This window comes from Chinchilla lanigera, unplaced genomic scaffold, assembly GCF_000276665.1.
Source record: "Chinchilla lanigera isolate Chin_1 unplaced genomic scaffold, ChiLan1.0 scaffold00067, whole genome shotgun sequence".
Taxonomy (NCBI): Eukaryota; Metazoa; Chordata; class Mammalia; order Rodentia; family Chinchillidae; genus Chinchilla; species Chinchilla lanigera.
Window position 1 is genome coordinate 7542884 of NW_004955468.1, and position 19790 is coordinate 7562673.

Consider the following 19790-nt stretch of genomic DNA (forward strand, 5'->3'; position numbering starts at 1 on the left):
TAAGGATGGGTCTAAGGCTGCAATGGTAGCCGACCTTGGGAGTCACAAAGATTGGCCCAGTTGGCCACTGCGATCCATGCTCCTGGGCTCAGCATCCTCCTTTCCATTCCTGCAACACAGGCTTCTCACCCTCATTTTCCAATGCTGACATCACCCTGGGTCAGACAGCAAAAATGTTATAACAATAACAATGGGGACATTGACATTTGCTGGACACTTAAAGTGGAGTGGTCTCTGTGTGAGACAGGGGCCTGCTAGATTTCATCCACTATTTATACCCATTTCACAGGCAAGGGCTCTGAGACGCAGATGCAGAAGTGATACACCAGGGTGGCACTGCATAGGGAGCCGGGGCTGGGTTCCAGCTCAGCACAGATGGCTTGCAGAGCACCTGCCTCCCTCAAGCCTGCCCCAGATGCCCTGGACTCCCTTCCCTTGAAGCTGTTTTTGTAGGTGAGAGGGCAAATGATGCCTCCGACCTCACAGAGGAACGCAGGTGACTGAGAGGTGCACCCAGGCACCAGAGGCCCCTGGAATGGAAGCCACCACTCCTCCTCCTCCTTATGAGACTCAGTTTCTCCATCTGGGTGACAAGGGTGAGAATGGAACCCACAAAGGAGCTAAGTAAGGACACACTACTCAAAGGTTGCAATATGGGTTCCCCAAGCATATCTGCTCCAGCTGGGCCAGTCACCATGAAGGAGGGGCAGAGGAAAGAGCGATCAGGAGCGGTGTGCTGAGCCTCACTGCACTGACCAAGCCTCCTGATGGCCTCGAGCCCCCCGATCTCTCCATTCTGTCTTGCATTTGTGGCGAGCTCAGGTCTGCCATTGGTTTGCAGCTAGGTGTTCCCTTTCCCACCCAGAGGGAAGCTCTTTAAGGGGCCACGAGGGACGAAGAAGCCAGCACACGGCATAGATACAATCACTTTGTTATTTGTGATTTCCAGGAGTGCGTTTATCCTAAACACACAACAAACATATGCCCACAAATAAGCCACCCAATTTGGGGTTCCTCATGACCCCCCCTCATTTCCTGCCCCACAACCCTGTCTCCTGCTTTAGTTCCCTCTACCCTACAAGGATGTTCTTTTGAGCAAAGACCCCGTAGGCCTCCTGACTTTGTCTCGGAGCATGGTGGGTACAGGTCAACACCTGGAGTTGTGGTTCTATGATTGTGATTACTGTGTATTCCATCACAGTCAGGAGGGGCCGTGCATCTGTTGTGGTGTTCACAAACATTTTTTCAAGCTGCCTGTACCCTCATGTGTGTGTGCATGTGTGTGAGCCTGTGTGCCCTTAGCTCATGCCTGTGGATGTCTGGATACACAGGTCTGTCTGAGCAGTGCAGATGCATGTGATGTATGTGTGTGTATGTGCATTTGTGTGTGTGTTCACACACTTGTGCACATCTGTGTGTTATACATCTGAGCAGCATTAGCTTACATACAGCTCCATGCGCTTCTGTGCGTAACTCAGAGCATGTGTATGTCCGTGCCCACCTGTGCGCAAGTGTCCACACGCTGGCCTCCTTGCATGCTGTGTGTTGGGGTGTCACTGTGCATGTGAAGGCACCAGTATGGGTGTGAGTACAGCTATGTGTGGTCCTCAGTCTTCACTTAGAAAGCAATGAGGAACAAAGTTCTCTCCAGGGTATCAGTGTGAAAACCGGAGCTCATGGGGACAGATGAGGGTGTTCCTGGCAGGAAAAAGGACAGCGCCACCAGCCTGGGCAGAGCCACACACCCCAGGGCAAAAACAGCAGGGTGCGAGCTATAAGTTGGAGACCGAGTCCCCGGCCTGCTATTTGTCCCACTCTGGGCTGTGCTTCTGAGCCTCAGTTTCCCGATCTGATTACATGGGCAAAATGAGGGCAGCAGAGTAACAAGGAGCCAGGAACGCTGGCTCTGGACTTTGACTGGGCTCTGGACTTTGACTGGGCTCTAAACACGAGCTCTGCCCTTCCTGACTGCGTTCCGTTACCTGTCTGGACTTGAGTGTCTGCATGTGTGAAGTGGGCATCACGAAGGCACACACCTGTGGGGCTTTAGGATTAAGTGAAAAAATTCATGGAAATTCCCAAGGGTGGTGCCTGACTCATCGTAAACATGGGGACAAGCTATTACTACTTTTATCATTATTCTACTACTGACTTTCTTGTCTCGTGAGGTTGCTGCAGATTCATACTTTTACAAATCCCACTGGGGTCCCACACACAGGGATAGCTGCCAGCCAAGACCCAGTGAAGAACAAAACATGGGTCCCTGGCTCATAAAGCAGAGAAAGTATGCCATCAGGGGTGCTGAAAAACAAAGCACTTTTCTTTCTTCAACTGTCTTTCTCTTGACTTGTTTCAGTGTTTTCAAATTGCTATTTAATGTCACTCTGAATAAAGAAAAATAAAAACTTTACATTATTAGCATGATTTTACTGTTACTCTTTATATTGAGCCATGCCTGATTCAAATACGTATATAAGAGGATTTAACTCATAGGCAGGGTTGCCAAAGTTACACAATTTCTTGCGTAGCATGTACGCTTCATTTGGAACAGTGGGGATACTGCACAGAACAAACCAGAACTAACCCACTGCTTTATTTCACCCCTTGATGCATGCGCCTTCTACCCACACACTCTACCTTCCACTGGGATGGTGAGATGCTTTGGCTTTCTCTTTCTCCTACACCATGGTCTTCAGCACAAGCGGTTGGCTGACGTAGGAAAGTAACACTGATAGGAAAGGATGTGAAAGGGTCTTTTGGTCATTTGTGCTCCTTTGGGCATCAACAGCCTTCTTCCTGTTCAGAGTTCTGGCTCAAAAGCAAAGCATGGCCTCCTGGAGAGCGGTCAGCTTCCCACTAAGATGGCTGTGGAACATCTTGCCTTGTGCTCACTTACAGGCTTGCTGAATGCCCATACACTTGCGTGGTACGTCTACCAGAATTCTGTGTTCATGGGCCACCAAGAACACAGAATTTCTTTCAGTGGCAAAGAAAGGCAGATACACATATTGTGCCTCTGCTGCGGACCCAAGACTCTGGTGTCCCATAGGATTTCACTTCCCAGGCTGCAGCTGCAAGGTTAAATTATGAGAATCTCAAGATGACAGGAGCAGAGCCCTGCACCAAGCTTAGGCACTTCTGAGCACAGGGCTCTGATCTGGTCCTTGTGATGGTCTTCCTCCATGCGGCTCTCAGTTCCTGTTATGGCTTGAATGTCGCCCCAAAGCCTCCTGCAGTGGGGCTTTTAGGAAGAATCTGAATTAGGGTGTGTGAATGTGCATAAGGGTGTGATACTGTGTGTAAAGATATGATTCTGGGTTTAAGGGCGTGATGCTAGGATTAAGGGCCCCCACCCTGGGTGTGAGTGGCACGAATCAATAAGCTTGCAATCTGGACTGAATATAAAAGGATAGAAGAAGGCAGTGGCTGATTCTGCTGCTCACTGTCTTCTGCCTGCCCTGCCATGCTATAAACTGTCTCTCCTCTGTGAAGCCCCTCTGCCATGCCACTCTGCCTTGGAGCCAGCCACCTATGGGCTGAAACCTCTACAAACTATGAGCTACGATAAACCTTTTCTCTTTTAACTTTGGGTGTTGGGTATTTTGTCTCAGTAGCAAGAAAAGTAACTAAGACCATCCTAATACTCATTAATGTTGGGGACCAGGTGATACACATAGCCCCATCTCTGGCCAGGGTCATCTTCCAGAAAGTAGTGTCTGGCCAACCTTACCCATGTTAATTTCACCATGTTTAGCCAGAGCACTAATTAAAGTCCTTCCTATAAAAGTTGTTATCTCCCAGATGCTCTGGAAATAGTAACGATGCTGTCAGGCCCTATTAGGATGCATCTGTGAGTACAGGTCTGCTGTTTATGGAGCAGCCCCAGAAGAGGGTTCTTGCTGTGCTTGGTGTGACAGGAAGTCCAACAATCACCCACAGTAGCTCAGCTAAAGATGACAAGGCAAAGGGGAAAGATGAGCCCGGTCAGATGTAGCAATAAGCAGAGGGACGTACGAGGTGAGTGACGGAGGCCTGTCAGGACCAAAGGACCAAAGGACCGAAGGACTGAGGACTCATGCACTGGAGGGATCAAGTGTACAGGCAGGGCCCAGCAGTAGATCTTCCCACAGGAAAGTTTCGAGTCCACCAGCTGCTAAGTCTTCCCGTGCAGCCAGCTCCTACTATTAGTTACTGGGCACCTGCTACATTGCAAGCCACACACTGGACACATATTATCTCATTTAAGCCTCACAACCATCCCAGAAGAAAACATTGTCCAGATCAGGAAACTGAGGTGCAAGGAACATACAGTTAGTAGGTAATAGAGCTGGGACTCGCACTCAGGTTCCCTCCCTGGTTGGCGCTGCCTGCCTGGACCTTAACCCAACAGGGCCTACTCCCCCAGCTGGGCCCAAGCAGAAGTCACCCATGGGAGGGCAGCCACACCCTTGCAGGACGAGGAGGTCTTGAGACAGACACCTGTGACCTGTCCTCCCAATGAGCCCAAGTAGGAAGAGCATTTAAAAATAGCTTCTTCCATTTTTCTTCCATCAACAGCAAAACAATTAATTTCTCTCCGTGGAGATTGTTTCTGTGCAGAGCAATAAGGCGCCTCCCCAGGGTGCGTCGTTATCATGAAAGCATCCGTCTGGGGTGGGCACTCCCCTCTAGATGGAGGAGCTCGTGGGCTGCTGGTCTGGCCTGCTCCACACACCCCTCCTCTGCACTCAGCCTCCCTAGCCAGGGCAACAGGGCAGCTTGCAGGGACTGGAGAGTGGCTGTGCACCCTTGGGGAGGGTACCCCTCACAAGCGCCGAGCAGAGAACGAAGGCACGTCCCTCGGCGCTCACAGGCACACGCAGTTATGGCCTTGGGAAGCCGCCACTCACCATAAAATGCCAAGCGGCCCAGCTGTCCACAGCCAGTTCAGGCCGCCTGGTGGACGTGGTCAGAGGAATCCATAAGCAGGCCTGGGTGGAGGAAGGGTGGTTAATGAGGCATCTGCCTGCCACAGTTTGGTGTGCCGAGGGGACAGGAGATCCCACCTGCTTCCCAGGAGGAGTAGGGGAGGCCATGCAGGAGCCAAACCTGGGAAGGCCTGGGAGAAGGAGACCCCAAATTCAGCAGCTCTTAGGAAATCTTGGGCTTGTCAAGTCCAACTCCCCTCCTCCACTTGAAGACCACCTGCCCACACCGCCAACTGGTCCAGACCTCCTCCTGCCGCCCATGCCCTCCCATCCACACTGGTCTCATGGGTCCCCTGAAAGCCGGGACTACTCTCAGTGACTCCGAATGTGAGACCATCATGAGTGCGACTGTTTGTCTGATGATATGCAAAAGTCATCCCCAGACCCTTCCTTCAGAATCTCTTTGCGAGGAGCAGGAGGACAGGCTTGTGTTTGGAAGGGGCCTTCACAGAGGTCAGAGAAAAATGATCCCTCTCTACCGAGTGAACAGACTTAGGGCCCAGGTCAGACTCTGTCTTGCGCCTAATTGCCAGGCAGAAAGAAGGCTGGTATCTGCGTATAGACGAGATCTGTTTGTCAAATACAAGTGTCTCATAAATGGAATGGCGGGAGGCCAAAGATAACCGTGCTGCAGCCCCACGGAAGTGGTGGGGAATTTCCTCGTGTGTGGGAATGTGACTGTACAATCCACACTGAAGATCCACTTGGCTTTGATGAGAGGCCACCCTCTTAAAACACTCAGTCAGAACTTGTAGAAAAATCAGCTGGCGACACACAACCAGGCTAAAAGAGGTCCCCAACACAGCCACCTGCCCAGGCTAAGCATAGACTCTGGGTATTTTTTTCTTCCACATTCAGGAAGAAATAAAGGTGGTAATGACCATCATGAGGGTGCAAATGGATGCACACATTCTCAGTTGAAAAGAGAAGTGTTACATGATTGCCCTTTCTGCATTGTGCTCCTTTGGATCAGAAGAAAGAGTAAGGAGAGTGATTTCCTGCAGGACTCAGCCACGTTCGGAAGGGTAAAAATAGCTCATAAATACCGCCCTATGGCTAAGAGGCAATACACTCACTATTAACATGGGTTATGGCATAATCAATATTGTCATTAACTTCATCTATAACTGAAGCTGATACTGACTAGCCATGGTCAAGCAAGCTTTATAAATAAGGTGCTCCTCAGAACTACAGCCAGAGGGAAAGCCAAGAGCCAGCCTGGGCTGCCAGACGTCGCCAGGCATGTCCCGTCGCTGAATGGATACCCCCTAGAGAAGCTGGCCTGGGCCTGCTCCCTGAGCGGTCTCACCACTGAAAGGTGGCCTCAGAGACATCCCAGCCACAGCGCTCATCAGGACCCCAGAAACGGGCATGAGGAAAGCCCTCCTAATGAAATGAAACCCAGAGCCTCGCAAGAAAAGATTTCATTTTGTACATAATTAATAAAAACTTATTCCCCTTTTTTCTTTATTACAGAAGAAAATAAGTTATTGATTTCAACCACAAAGATAACTATTTGCATAATGTAGCTGATTATGTGCTCTAACTGGTCCAGATGGAATTAATTTGCTTGAAATATATTACATAATTTTCTTAAACAGGTAAAGATTTCATATCCAGTCATATTTCTAGTTGATTAGCAAAGCCGCTGATCTCATCCAGTCCGAGTTAGAGAGACACGTTTTGAATCCCCCATGCCGCAGAGTCAGAAACGAATCGTTTCTAAAACCAGTTCCATGAGAGAACGAAGGTACTTTCCAGCCCCTTGGAAAAGGCACATGGGGGGCGGGGGAGTCTCTTATTCAACAGACACCTGCCTGGCGCTCCCTCGTCCTGTGTCCTGTGGCCTAATTATTTCAGAAGGCCAGTTTCCCAGTTCAGGCATATTCATTTTTAGCTTTAATCACCTCATTTCTCTCGCCTGCAGACCATGGTGCACGTTACAACCTGCAATCCTTGCTGGCCCTCCAGGTCAAATGGACGCCCTTCATTCAGATGGAGACTTCCTCCTTCCCTCTCCTGGGATACGGACAGAAGTTTAAGATAGTGTTCCCCAAGTAGCACTCCCTTTTCTAGATCAATCGGTTTCTGGCCCCAAGCTGTGAAGAATGAAATTCCCCATAAAGAGGTTGCCCAGGCCTGGGCTGAATGGAATCCAGGCACCAGGTTCCAGTAGCTACCGTCTCAGAGCCTGAGAAACCCTGGAGCACATGGGACATCATGTTAGGGTTTGATCACACTAGATGATGTGCATGTGTCTGCTTATTGTATTACTTATTTTGGCCTATGGGATTGATATCTCATAATAATCAAAAGAACAGGTAGGCAGAGGGACTCTCTTTTCCTCAGAACTTAGGTATTGACTAGACTCATAGACTTCATTTTACCTAAGTACAAAATATAGGGATCATAATACATTTATTTGTATTTATATTTATGAGGTATTTACGATTTAATAAATTGTGTCTTATATCCAAAGAGCTGGTCTATTTCCCACCAAGGAGAGCCCTAGGTCACCAAAACTCCTTATGAGCCACCTGTTTACAGATGAGGAGCCGTCCGGGCAGCTGGTGTCATTTTCCCCAAGGCCAGAACAAGCAAGTCCAAATCTTCTTGGCTCCGGAAGAATTTTTCTGCAAATAACCCTGGAAGGTCCTATGACTCGCCCTTTCTCCCTTGCTCTGAACCTGGATCACTGATCCATTTTGTTAAACTGAAAAGTTCAGGTTTAGTTGTGACAAAATTAGAGTCCTGCATGAGAACTCCCTGCTGCATAATCTATACATTTCAGGGCAGGGACAAGCCCAGGTCACAGAGGCACATGAAAAGTTCAGTCAGGTAGGTGTGGGATTCTCTGGAAGCAATCCTGATAAGGAGGGGCTTTGTGCTGTTTTGTTTTGCTTTATTTTGTTTTGTGGCACTGGGGATTGAACCGAGGGCTGTTACACTGAGCCCTGACCCTTTTTAGTTTTTTATTTTGAGACTAAGTTGCCCCCACATTAACTTGAAATCCTCCTGCCTCAGCCTTCCAGATGTAGTGTGAAGGGATTTTGAACCTCATGCCTGGAACTTCACTTATAAATCCCACCATGGACCATTGGTAGGTTCTCCTGGCCCTGCCCTGCCCTGCATTATACCTTCATACACATCCTTCCAAAGCTATCTCAATCGGGTGGGGCTTGCCCACTGAGGCACACACAAGTTTGACCACTCTCTGAGAAGAACAAATTAAGACATTTCCCCAAATGATGAGACCTTCAGTTGATGCTTAGAAAAAGTAATTTGCGTTGCCACCAGCCCCTCCAGTCTCCTCGGCTGGGAAGTGGAGGAGATGGGTCCTTCATCTCTACACTACTGGGGAATAGGCATTTGCACACTAAATGAGGCAGCGGTGATGTGTATTTATATCACTCCCAGTGCTACTGTATTGTGCCTCAATCTTTGGAGAACCAAAAAAAAAAAAAAAGAAAAAGAAAGAGGGGACTTAATAGAAAGAGATCTTTTTATTAAAAAAAACCATGAATACAACTGCATTCGTTCAACCTTGGAAATGTTGTGAATGCTTCTCAGCCTGGCAATACATTTAGATGGGAATATGTCATTAATATAAACAGCAGAAAAGAAACTATTAAACCAACACAATTTAAAACTGAGCAAACCTGAATGTTTGATTAAAGTTTTTATACATTCTGTACACTTGAGCAGGTAACATAGAACCTTAATATTTTTGTTGATTTTTAATTTGCTCAAGGTATGACATGTGAAATGTTAAAAATTTCCCTAATTTGTATTTGAAATTAGGAGGCAGATCCACAAGCAGGATTTGCAGTCTGATTTTCTCAACTGTCTTTCAACTTTCTGAAGAAGTCTACAGCGAAACAGTAACTCAACTTAATGTCAGCCCGTGTGTGAAGCAATCTCCTCTTTTCTTCCAGCTATAATGCAGTACTCAATTTGTTGGAGTTGAGCTGAATGTGAATACATATGGTGAATATTAACTTTGAGGATCCGGTCTAATTTCATATATGTTTTAATGCCTGCCTGTTTTTCTAGAAGGTTTTCCAATTTTTAAAAAAATCCCCTTTTCCTAGGGTCATGCACTACACGCTGTGTGTTTTTAATGGTGGGTTTCTTTTTCCGTGATTAATAATTAGCGGAACGTCTCCCCCCCACCAATAACACAAGACCCGGCTGCTGGCTGGGAATGCCTCTGTCACATCTGGACTAGCAGGGCCTCTTCTCCTCTGCAGGAAGTCTACATGCTCCTAGATCCCTATTTTTTCCAGAATGAGGCCCATTCCCAGCCCACACTGGCCCCTCCGATGTCATCCTCTGCTACCTAGATTTGCACACATTCTTCACCCACGCGTTCAAAACTACCTCCTGCAGGAGACTGACAGGTGTGTGGGCTGGAAGGCTGGAGGACGTCGTCAGAGACATTTCTTACGGAGCTGGAAGCCCAGATACTGCCCCTCAGCAGGCAGACAGAAGCTCACTGGGCTCACGGAAATGACTTACTGTAATACGCCGATTTGAATGGCCAAATTGCAGCAACTCATTTTTATTCTAATCACAACCACTGGAATTCTGATATGCTGACACCCAGAATTATTGCTCTGTCATTAAAAAAAAAAAAAAGAAAGAAAGAATGAGTGGAAATGTTTTGAATATTCCCTCTCCTAAATAAGAAATGATGATAACACAGTGGGTCCCTCAGATGTGAGGGGGCTTTGGGGCAGACACGGACAAGTCACTGGGGGACGGGCTCTCTCCCCGGGAATCCACCAGAAGCTTTTTGCGGGCACCTTCCTTTGGCGTGTGAATCATCAAATCAGGCCTGATCTGAGTGAAATACCTTTAAGACTTCTCCTTCTTCAACCCTTGGAGATCTATCTTGTCTGCGGCAAGGAAGCCTCATTTTCGTGTTGGAACAGATGGGGCAAAATTGTCATTAACAGAAACTGACAACTCTAAAACTGAAATATAGATTTAGAAAGGAATCTAATGAATTAAATCAATGTTATTGCAGTGAAAGCCAAAGAAATTATTAGTGATTTGTAAAGTTACCCTGTATTTTAACCTCAGTATATTTTAGTCTGGGCTACTTTAACATTCGCGATACTTTTTCACTGTCGTGGTTAATGTCTAACTGCAATACACTCATCTTAATTTATCTTCCTCTCCTGATACTGTGGCTGCAGGATGGCTGAGACCCAGTTCTGGGCCTTGTCTGGAACATAGGGTCCCCTCCCCCAGTTCCTGCAAGCAGAGGCCTTGTCGTGACCTTGTGGGGTCTTTGCAAAAATATGCAAGAATGGGTTCACGGCAATTTTTTTTCATTTCTTTTAGTGGGGAGAATCTGATTTTTAAAACCCCAAACTCTAAGGCTGTTTTAAGTAATGAACGGGAGGAAAAACATTTCCAGCTGTCCAATTTTTAGATGCTTTTCATGATCATATCAAACCAATTAGAAAAACCAAACCCAGAACATCCCTGGCCTTCCTGCCGCCGAGTCCCGAGGGAGAACACAGCCAGAACCTGCTGGGCTGTGTGGGGCGGGGGTCTGGAGGCCTTGGAGTCCTGAGGATCCGGAGAGGGCTCGCTCTGTCTTCCAGGTTCAACAAGTGCAGCTCCTGAAATACGTGTTCCTTCGGCAAATCTTGATGAATACTCGCTTTGTGCAGAGCGCTGCTCTTGGGAACACAGGAGTGAACCGGAGGGAAGAGGGCCCAAGGTTCTCTCTGGCGAGGTAGGTAGGTAGGAGACATGTAGTGAACAAAGCAATGTTATCCTCCAATGGTAAGTGCCAGAAAGAAGGTGGAACAGGCTCGGGATGGGGAGGGTTTCAAATGCACAGAGATCCAGGGGATGTGCCATGTAAACAGTGGAAGGGGAAGCCTGCTGGCAGAGGGGACAGCAAGTGCAAAGGCCCTGGGATGAGGATGAACATGTCAAGTTTGCAGAGATAGAGAGGCCGGTGTAAAAAGCCAGGCACACACTGAGTGGAGAGGGAGAGGGTTGGAGACCAGACAGATGGTTTGGCAGTGGGACCAGGCTCTGCAGGAATGCACAGGCCAGGGTAAAAGGGAGGCAGGTAGCTTCCTGGGTCTCTCACTGCTCTAGAATTTACCATTTCTGGAAGGAATGGGAGTGGCCTATCTCTTGCCACCCATGCTGATGCCACATAGGACAGTGTCCAGAATGTGGGGCCCCGGATGCTCAGGCTGAGCTGTGGCCTGGTAATAACCAGCATCCCCTGGAATTCTAACCTCACTCCCTCTTCCAGTCTGCAGCAATAATTCAGAACTTCCCCTGCTGAGTCAAGTCTGGGCCTCTCCTCTTGGCATTTGAGACCTTGACACCAAACCTGGCTCATCCTTGTCACCCCCCTGTCGTGGCTCCATAAACTCCATGAAGGGCCAGACCAGCTATCCGCCTGTCCCTTCCCATCTGCCTGTCCCTTCCCTCGGCCTGTCACCCCTTCAGCACTGGTCCTTGCTGGCTGAGGTAAGAGTAAGCGATGACTGTCCCAGCCAGAATGGGGTCAGAGGTGTTGGACATGAAGTCTCATTCTGTTGTAGGTGCCCTAACAACAGTGCAAATATACCTCCAAGTCTCTGAACGACCAGAACATCTTTAGCATGAATCTAGACACTCTTCAGAAGCGTGATTTTGCAGCCTCTGTAAACCACTGGAGACAGATCTCATTGTGTCTTTATTTTGCCATATGAAGGGCTCTCTGCTCTCTAAGAGAGGGAGGCTAGCAGGAAACTGTCCCTCCTCCCAAGAAACAGATATTTTTTGACTCAAAAATGACTCAGTACCTGGAACTCATGTTTGCCTTTTTTGCCTTGGCTGCCAGGAACCTCTGAAATAGCACTGATGCTTAATCATTCATCCAAGACTCCTTCTCGCAACACCTGTTTTTGCCTCTAGACATCTTATTATGTCTGCATCGGATGTGTATCAAGAAAGTGCTGATGGTAGGAAGACTACACACCTTAGATAAATCCACAGAGGAAGAGCGTGCTGGGGAACCCTCGTAGAGATCTCCCCCGCTCTGAAGTCTGACTGCTACACTGGCCTCTTGAGGATTTCAGATGCTCCTGGTCATGTCTGCCACCCGGCTTTCAGCACTGACGTCCCGCTTCACCCGAGTCCCCCATCCTCTGCCAAGGCCTGCATTCCTGCCTTGCACAAGTCCAGCTGTGCACAGGTGTCAGGAAATCGAATTCAAGTGCAGAGTGAGGGAGCATTTTCTCTCAGCTATGACATGAGGCTCTGCCTGCTGCGTGGCCACAACTGTTCTCCGTAAAACGTGCTTCCTGGGGTGATGGACTGCCCTGCCTCGGGTTCAAAAAATGAAGCAAATTTTGCTTTACTAATTTAGTTCACATATGACAATAAATCCCAGAAATATGTCTTATGTATATTTTGAATTACCTTTTGCAGACAAACACAAAAACATGGTCAACATTTGCAATAAAATTATCATAGAAATGCCATCTCAAATCTTATTTTCTTTTTTCCAATGTGCATTTCACAAATAACTTGTATTAAAATTATGTTTTACAGAGTAGAAATAGAAAACAAATACCCCTGGTAATTTAAATAGGCATTTGCATAACATGACTAGAACACTTTAGAAAAATGCACAGCATCAGAAAATATGAGTTCAAAAACACTTAAATACAAGTGATTTTAATAAGTCTAATATGAAAAATGCCTTTTAGCTGTATTAATTAGTGAATTAAAATATGTTGATCTTGGAATATTTTCCAGCTAACAGGTTTGGGGATTTGCAGAGATTTTTTTTTTTTTTTCTTTCTGGTTGTAAGAGAATTGTTTGCCGTTCATTAAACAGCACCACGGGGCCGTCTTGGAGGTGTTTCTGTAGATATCTGAAGACTGGGAACTCGGGTCACGGCAAGGGCCAGAGAAATCCACGCACGTGAAGGCGTCAGAGGGGCAAATGTCAGACTCTGGAGGTCCCAGGCCTGACCCACTTGGGTGCAAAATGGGGCCGGATGTGTCCTGAGTGTCAACCCTGGGCAGGACCTGGGCTTCCCAGTCACTGTGGAAGAGAAAGGAAGCAGCTCCTCCCCTGAGCCCTGGGTGTGGGCCTGACCGGCTTTCTGCCTCCCCCTGAGGCTGCTGGAAGTTCTAACAGAATCACCTCCCTCTCTTCCTTCTCTCAAAGGGGTTAGCTTGTGTGCCCGCCCTTGGGGACCGATGGCAAAATAACAACACAGGCTGTAAAGCCCTATTTTTTTTCCGTGGGCATCCTCGCGCACTGATGTAAATGATTCTTCTCCTTTTTCTGGGTTGCTGCCCCGCTTGTCACAGTAGGTCATCGCTTGGTGGGTTCTGTGAAACACCTGCTCTTATGGCCACGAAGCCTGAGATGAAAAGCACCGAAGTCAGATCTCTCGCAGATGGGTTTTTCTTCCCATGGAGGAGTATGCCGCCACTTACGGATCCAGACTCTGTGCGGTGATTGCTCATCAAAAACGAAGAAGATGCATATTTATTTCTGCAATTTAGCTGGAATACCCTTCTGAGAACTTGCAGTAGAGGCGCCTTCCGTGCACAGCTTCTGAGTTGTTAAAATTTTCATTCAAGGTCCCCAGGAGCCGATGTATTAAAACACATCGCTGCTTCCTCGAATCATCAAAACTCCCCCGCTTGCCACTCTTCTGCCCCGAGAACAGGCTGGGAAAATGAGAGCCTGGGGCATTTCCAGGCAGGGGAGGGCCCAGCAAGGCCAGTGCCGGCACAGAAGGCCTCAGGCCAAGCCCCTCGGGCCCCGGTCCCCCTGCTCTGCAAAACACGCCACCAACCAGTCCCCCTGACTAAAAAGGTATCTCGGGTTACTCCAGTGGGCTATGAGGGAAATCGCGGACTGTCAAGGTTAGGCTCATGAATCCAACCTTGCTATTGGACAGAAGGGGAAACCGAGGACCAGAGGGGAAAGCAACTTACCCAGAGTCACACAGTGACCGGGAATCCAGCCCTCTCTCTCCAGGCCAGGCACCTTTTATGAATGCGTGGCTGAGCCACCTTCCAGGAGAGGTGCTTACTCTGGAAAGAAGCTTTTAGCTTTTGAATAGTTTTAGATTGGCTGAAGACTTGTACAGACGAGACACTGAGTATCAGTGCCCGTGCTCAGCCCCACGCCGCTGTGGTCCAGCTGCCACTAAAGATCAGCCAGGCTGCAGACGTTCCTGACTAAAGCCCACCCTGCATTTGGGTTTCCTTGGCTTCTACCTAATGTCCCGCCCGCTCCTGCTCCAGAGTCCCTTCTAGGACACCGCAGTACGTGTAGTGGACCTGTGTTCCTAGCACCTTCTAGACTGTAATGGTTTTCAGGCCTGCCCTAGTCTTACAGACCTTGGCCAATCTGAGGAGCACTGTCAGGCATTCTGTAAGATGTCCCCCAATCTAGGACCGTGTGATGTTTTTCTCATGGTGAGACTGGGGTGCTGCGTTCTTCCGGGACAGACCACAGAAGCAAAACGCCCTTCTCATTGTTCCACACCACCAGTATGACTCGTCAGAGTCGGTACTGACCTGGGCCACTTGGCCAAGGTGAGGTTTCTTGACAGAAAAGTGACTCTTATCTCTCTTTCCATACTGTACATGCTGTGGGAGGAAGCTATGTAGCTCATACTTAAAGAATGGGGGTGTCAGCTACTCCCATTGAGGACAGAGTATCTACGTAACTTATTTGGAATTCTTCTGCACAGGAGATTTGTCTCTTCTCACTCACTTGCTTATTTTTTATTCACTTTATTATATCCGCATGGATTCATGGGTATTTGTCTTATACTTAAGGCTGCAAACTAATACTATATTTGTTGTTGTTGTTGCTCAAACTGTCCCCATATGGGCCATTGGGTGCTTTTTAGTGGGCTCCCGTGTCCTTTTGAGGACCCCCAATGTTCGTGCATGTGTGTGTGTAGGTGCATTTTGAGCCTGTCCTACTTTCTGGCTTTACAAGATGCTCCAGGCTAGCCAAGGTAATGGCACACATCTGTAATCCCAGCATTCTGGGAGGCTGAGGCAGAAGGATCACAAGTTTGAGCCTAACCCGGGCAAGTTTACAACTTGGCAAGACTAGCTGGGCCTGGTGGAACACGCCTGTAATCCCAGCACTTGGGAGGCTGAGGCAGGAGGATCGTTGCAAGTTCAAAGCCAGCCTAAGTGAGCTCAAGGCCAGTCTTAACTGCATAGCAAGATCTTTTTGTCTCAAAAAGACCAAAACAAAACTTGGCAAGACTTTGTCTCAAAACAAAAATTTTAAAAAGAGAGCTTGAGATATAGCTCGGTGTGAAAGCCTTGGGTTCAGTACCCAGTACCCCCACACACATGCACACACACTGTAAAAAAAGATGCTGAGAGTTCTAGAACCAAACATTTCTCCAAAGAACACTGGCTCATATTTTGGAGAATGTTATTAGAAACCAATACCTGGGTGGCACGTGTGCCCATTGTTACCGGGATGTCATTGTTTCCCGAAATGTATGTGTATATACTAACACCTGCAGCATCTATGTCACGCTAAACAGGAGCACACAATGATGTCCCCAACTCCACCCTGGGATCCACTCCAATATCCTTCTGCCAAGTGCCCCCTTCCCAAGTGGAAGGAGTAAGGCCCTCAGATGGGTGTGGCTGGCCCAGAGTCACCTCAGCACAAGGGTGCACACTTACTGTAGCCCATACCTCTGCGTGTCCTGCAGCAGAAATGCAAGTGCCCTGGCTGGTGCTTGGTCTTCCAGCTCAGAGGATAGAGACGGTGTTTGCTGTGAGCAGAGGGTCCTGTCCAGGCAGCCGGAAGGCCAGGCCCCAGGCTCCTGAGACAGCAGGACTCACCTAGGTGCAACGGGAAGATGCCAGCGTTTCAGTGGGGGACATTTTCATGGCACCGTCACCCAGCCCACCTGCCCGGAAATGTGCTGGCACTGGCTTTTCCTGTCCCCATCACTCAGGCCTGGCTGCCGCCACCAGTCTGCTGCTTCCCACAGTCAGCCACGAAGGCCTCACGGTCTTGTCCTGTCTCCAAAGCACAGGACAAGTTTCTGCTCTCAAAATCAGAAGGGCCGGGTATTCAGCACCCCAGAAACAGCTCTCATCAGGAACTGGCAGGGTTTAGGGTCAGCTTTCTCTCTTCAGGGCTCACTGTGTGGTGTTCACTCTGGTACGTCTGTGTGTTCTCGGGTGGGAACTCAGAGCCCTGCGCACCTTCGGACCACACATGGGCCTGGGCTCTTTCCCCATGCTCACTGACGTGCCTCCCATGTCTCCCATCACCCCACATCCTTGTCTTGGGGTCTACTATAGGGGACCTAAACCAAGACTCTAGCTAGTTAGGTATGGTAGAACATGCCTGTAATCCTAGCTGGGAGGCCAAGGAAGGAGGATTGCAAATTTGAGCCTAACCCGGACAAGGAGATCTGGTAAGACCCTGTGTCAAAATAACAATTCACAGGGGGTGGGGTCTAGGAATGTAGTTCAGTGGGAAGGCCCTGGGTTCAATCCCCAACACTGAAAAATAAAAACATCCCAACACACGAACTAGCCATTTCCTATGTGCTCTCCAGGAAGCCCAGGCTGCCTGGGCCTGCACTGAGCACCACGCACAGAGGGCAGCAGGACAGCCAACAGCCATCAGTGACCACAGGCAGCAGAAAGTGGCTGCCAGGCCTCAGTCTCCAGGCCTTAGGCTCCAGATGGGTCCCAGGGGGAAAGGATGGTAGAGGTGCACATTCGGAGCTCAGGAAGTGATTTAAGTCACTTGACATTTCTGCACGCTCCATTGGAGAGATGCTAAGGGTGCCACAGAGCTCGAAGGCCCACCTGGACCAGCCCTGAGGAGGAAGGAGAGGCCCAGTGTAGGAGATCATTTCAAAGCCACCTCTCCCCATGCAGGAAGGTGAGCCCTGCTCTTGTCAGCTCTAAGTAGATGATCCGAGGCGAGGTGCCGAGAGATTCTGGCATCTGAGCTGCATCTGCCCAGAGTCTCCGTGACGTCTCCAGGAAGGCACCATCCGTCAGAGGGACGCGCCTGTGTCCCATGAAGGGCGCCAGCTGACAGTCGACTGATAGATCTAGGTGTGCCCATATGGCATGGCGCGCCGGCTGCGCCTCCTTCCCTCCCCAGGAAGATGAACTGTGTTTGTCAGCAAGTTCCCCGGAGCCTACAGACAAGCAGCCTCTGACTCATCCACACCTCTGCTACCATGCCTGTCGGGGGCCACCAGCTCACAGCCCTGTGCCCTTTGCTGCCTGGGCTGGCCAGCCTCACCCAGAACCCCCTATGCTGGCCTCTGTCTAGGAAGTCCTCATGTATGTATGTACACACACACACACACACACACACACACACACACACACACACTCCTCCATCCCAGTCCACCCTAAAAATCCCCTTCTACTGTCAACAGTCTTTTTCCGGCCCAGATAACTGGTCTTTCTGCCCAGTTCCTCCCCAACCTCCCTAGCCCCTACCCAGCCTCTGCATCCCCTCCCAAGGGATCTGACACCAGCATTTGTCCATTTGTCCTCAGGGTCCTTCTGGAGGCTGCTCTGAGCTTGTGTGAAATTCCATGTTGACTTTAGGAGGCTCTGGAGGTGTCCTGATTACCAGTCTGTCCTCATGAACTGGATTACAGGGCCCTTAACAGATAATACCTGGAGTCTTCTCCGCTTGTCCGACATTGAGCAATTAGGAGTGGGGTCTTAAGAGATAAGTGAAACCTCAATGCCTCAGCCAGGAGCTCAAAGGGTGGTTCCAGGAGGCTTTGGAAACAATACCCGAGCAGGCAGGGAGCGATTGCCTCGGCCTCGGCCTGGAGCCACGAGGCTCTTGGAGCAATCTTTTCATATCGGGATAAGACCTGGGTAGCTCTTAATCCCTTAATTCTACCAGTTGGCCAGGAGCTAGAATTGGATTCAGAACTTGAGGGAGGGAGAGGGGAAAAACCAACAGAGGAATTTAAAACTCTTCAAAGCTGGGCCGAGACCCCTCCTTTTTTCCCAGACCCAGCCGGGGAGCCAGCCAGCGGGGCAGGTTGGAGTGGGGAAACCCCTGTCTTCCCTTCGCTGAGAGGAGTCCAGGCTGGGGGAGAGTGGAGGGGGTCAGGCCTCTAAGGACCTTGATGATCACCAACCATAGGGCCAGAGCCAAGCTAGGGGCACAGGACGGTCTTTAGCAAGAGAGTCCCTTGTCCATGGGTGCAACATAGTGGGGGCTTCACCTACTGTCCCCCCAGAGAGTAGGAAGTCATAAGCACCCTTGTAATAGGCAACTACTGCCTCCTCCCCCTGTGTGAAGGGTTTTCAGAGCATCTCTGGAGAGCCACCGGCCAGGCGAAGCGCAGTGAGAGCTCCTTGCATCCGCCCCTGGGACTGCCAGCCCTCTCCAGCACAACCTGCGAGGAGCCCCCTCCCCACCCCCTGGATGCTTGGCCCTAGGGATCAAAAGTCTCCTTCCCAAACAGCCAGAGGTCCCCACAGACAGGCTGTGACTCCCACAAGAGCCCTACCAGTGACCACACCTAGGGCAGGCCGGAAGCTGTGCCTTGTGACATGTGTTCACCTTGTCACTCAGCAGGCTTGAGTTGGGCTCTCCGTCAAGAGAGGGAGAAGCTTTGGTCCCCGCCGGCTAGGAACCCTCAAAGGAGCAGGGATACAGAGGCAGAACCTCCAGCTAGGAAGCGGCATGACTGTCGGAGAATCTGCACAGTGCCCCCCGGGGCTGCAGGGGACCACTGAGCTGCTCCAGAAGAGGGTGGCTTTGAGCTCAGTCCTACAGGAGCACAGGAGCTGCTGCAGGGAAAAGTCATCTCATCCTCCGTCCCCAGCCTCTGCCCATATCTGGCAGGAGCACTGGGTCAGGCTGGTGAGAGCAGGACCTAGAGAAGACAGAGTCAGACTCTGCCCCTCAGATTATGTTTCTGCCCAAACATGGTAAGGCAGAGGCTCAAAAGGGAAGAGGCTGAATTTGAGGCTAGGGGTTCCCAGCCCAGGAGAGCTCACCTGCCCCAGAGAAGGATCCTGCAACCAAAGGATGGCAAGACACACCGGTGACCTGGCGTGATGGATAAGGAAATGATATCCAGAAGGCAGACCTGGTGGCAAAAGAAAGGATATCAGAGAACATCACCATCAGCTGTGCCTTGTGACCACGTGCCCTGGACCCTTGAGAGGTACTTGGTAAATAGATTTTTTTTTTAAGTAATAAAATTATTTTTCAAGCTAGACTCTTTTAGTCGCAGACAATCAAATTCCAATGTAAACTGCCTTAAGAATTAAAGGATAGGAGATAAGAAGGCTCAGATTCCTAAAAATATCCAAAGTGGATCTAGAATAGCTTCAGGTACAGCTTGATCTAGGCTCTAGCTTCTATCTTCATACCTCTGTGCAGCTTCACCCTCGGCTCAAGATCTCCCACTGCAGTGGTATGCCAGATCTGCTCAATTGCCTTCAAGAAAGTCCAGAAATTCAGAAAGTTCCAGTCAAATTTCTTGGACTGCCCCTTGGCACACACGTGAGGGTGGCCAAGAACCCCTGAATCAAGTGCTGTGACCAAGGAGACAAAATTCCCTCATAGGAGAAGCCTGAACCAGATATCCCAAGCCCAGGAGTGGGTGAACCTCTCAGAAGGGCATGGACTGGGAAAATTTAGGAAGTTGGCCTCAAAGAAAAAGCTAGGAACCCTTGCCAAAAAAGGCCGAAAAGGGACTGGGCAAGCCAAATCTCTCCGGCACCCCTTTCAGAGGCGCAAGGAGCTGGCAGATCAGGGAGGGGGCCCTCCTGGAT

General features: G+C 49.5%; 2 long non-coding RNA genes across 2 annotated transcripts in view; one reads left to right on the forward strand and one right to left on the reverse strand.

Annotated features, from left to right (window-relative positions):
* LOC102010245 overlaps positions 1–12559 on the forward strand; it is a 12819-nt gene extending 260 nt beyond the window's left edge. Inside the window, exons 2-3 of the long non-coding RNA XR_263402.2 lie at positions 10583–10716; positions 11830–12559. This is a non-coding gene — a long non-coding RNA (uncharacterized LOC102010245). The remainder of the gene's footprint in view (positions 1–10582; positions 10717–11829) is intronic.
* The window catches only part of LOC106150197, a 24044-nt gene extending 4964 nt beyond the window's left edge, over positions 1–19080 (reverse strand). The window contains exons 1-2 of the long non-coding RNA XR_001236873.1: positions 19008–19080; positions 15693–15842 (exon numbers count right to left, since the gene is read on the reverse strand). This is a non-coding gene — a long non-coding RNA (uncharacterized LOC106150197). The remainder of the gene's footprint in view (positions 1–15692; positions 15843–19007) is intronic.
* Between the last annotated feature and the right edge of the window lie 710 nt (positions 19081–19790).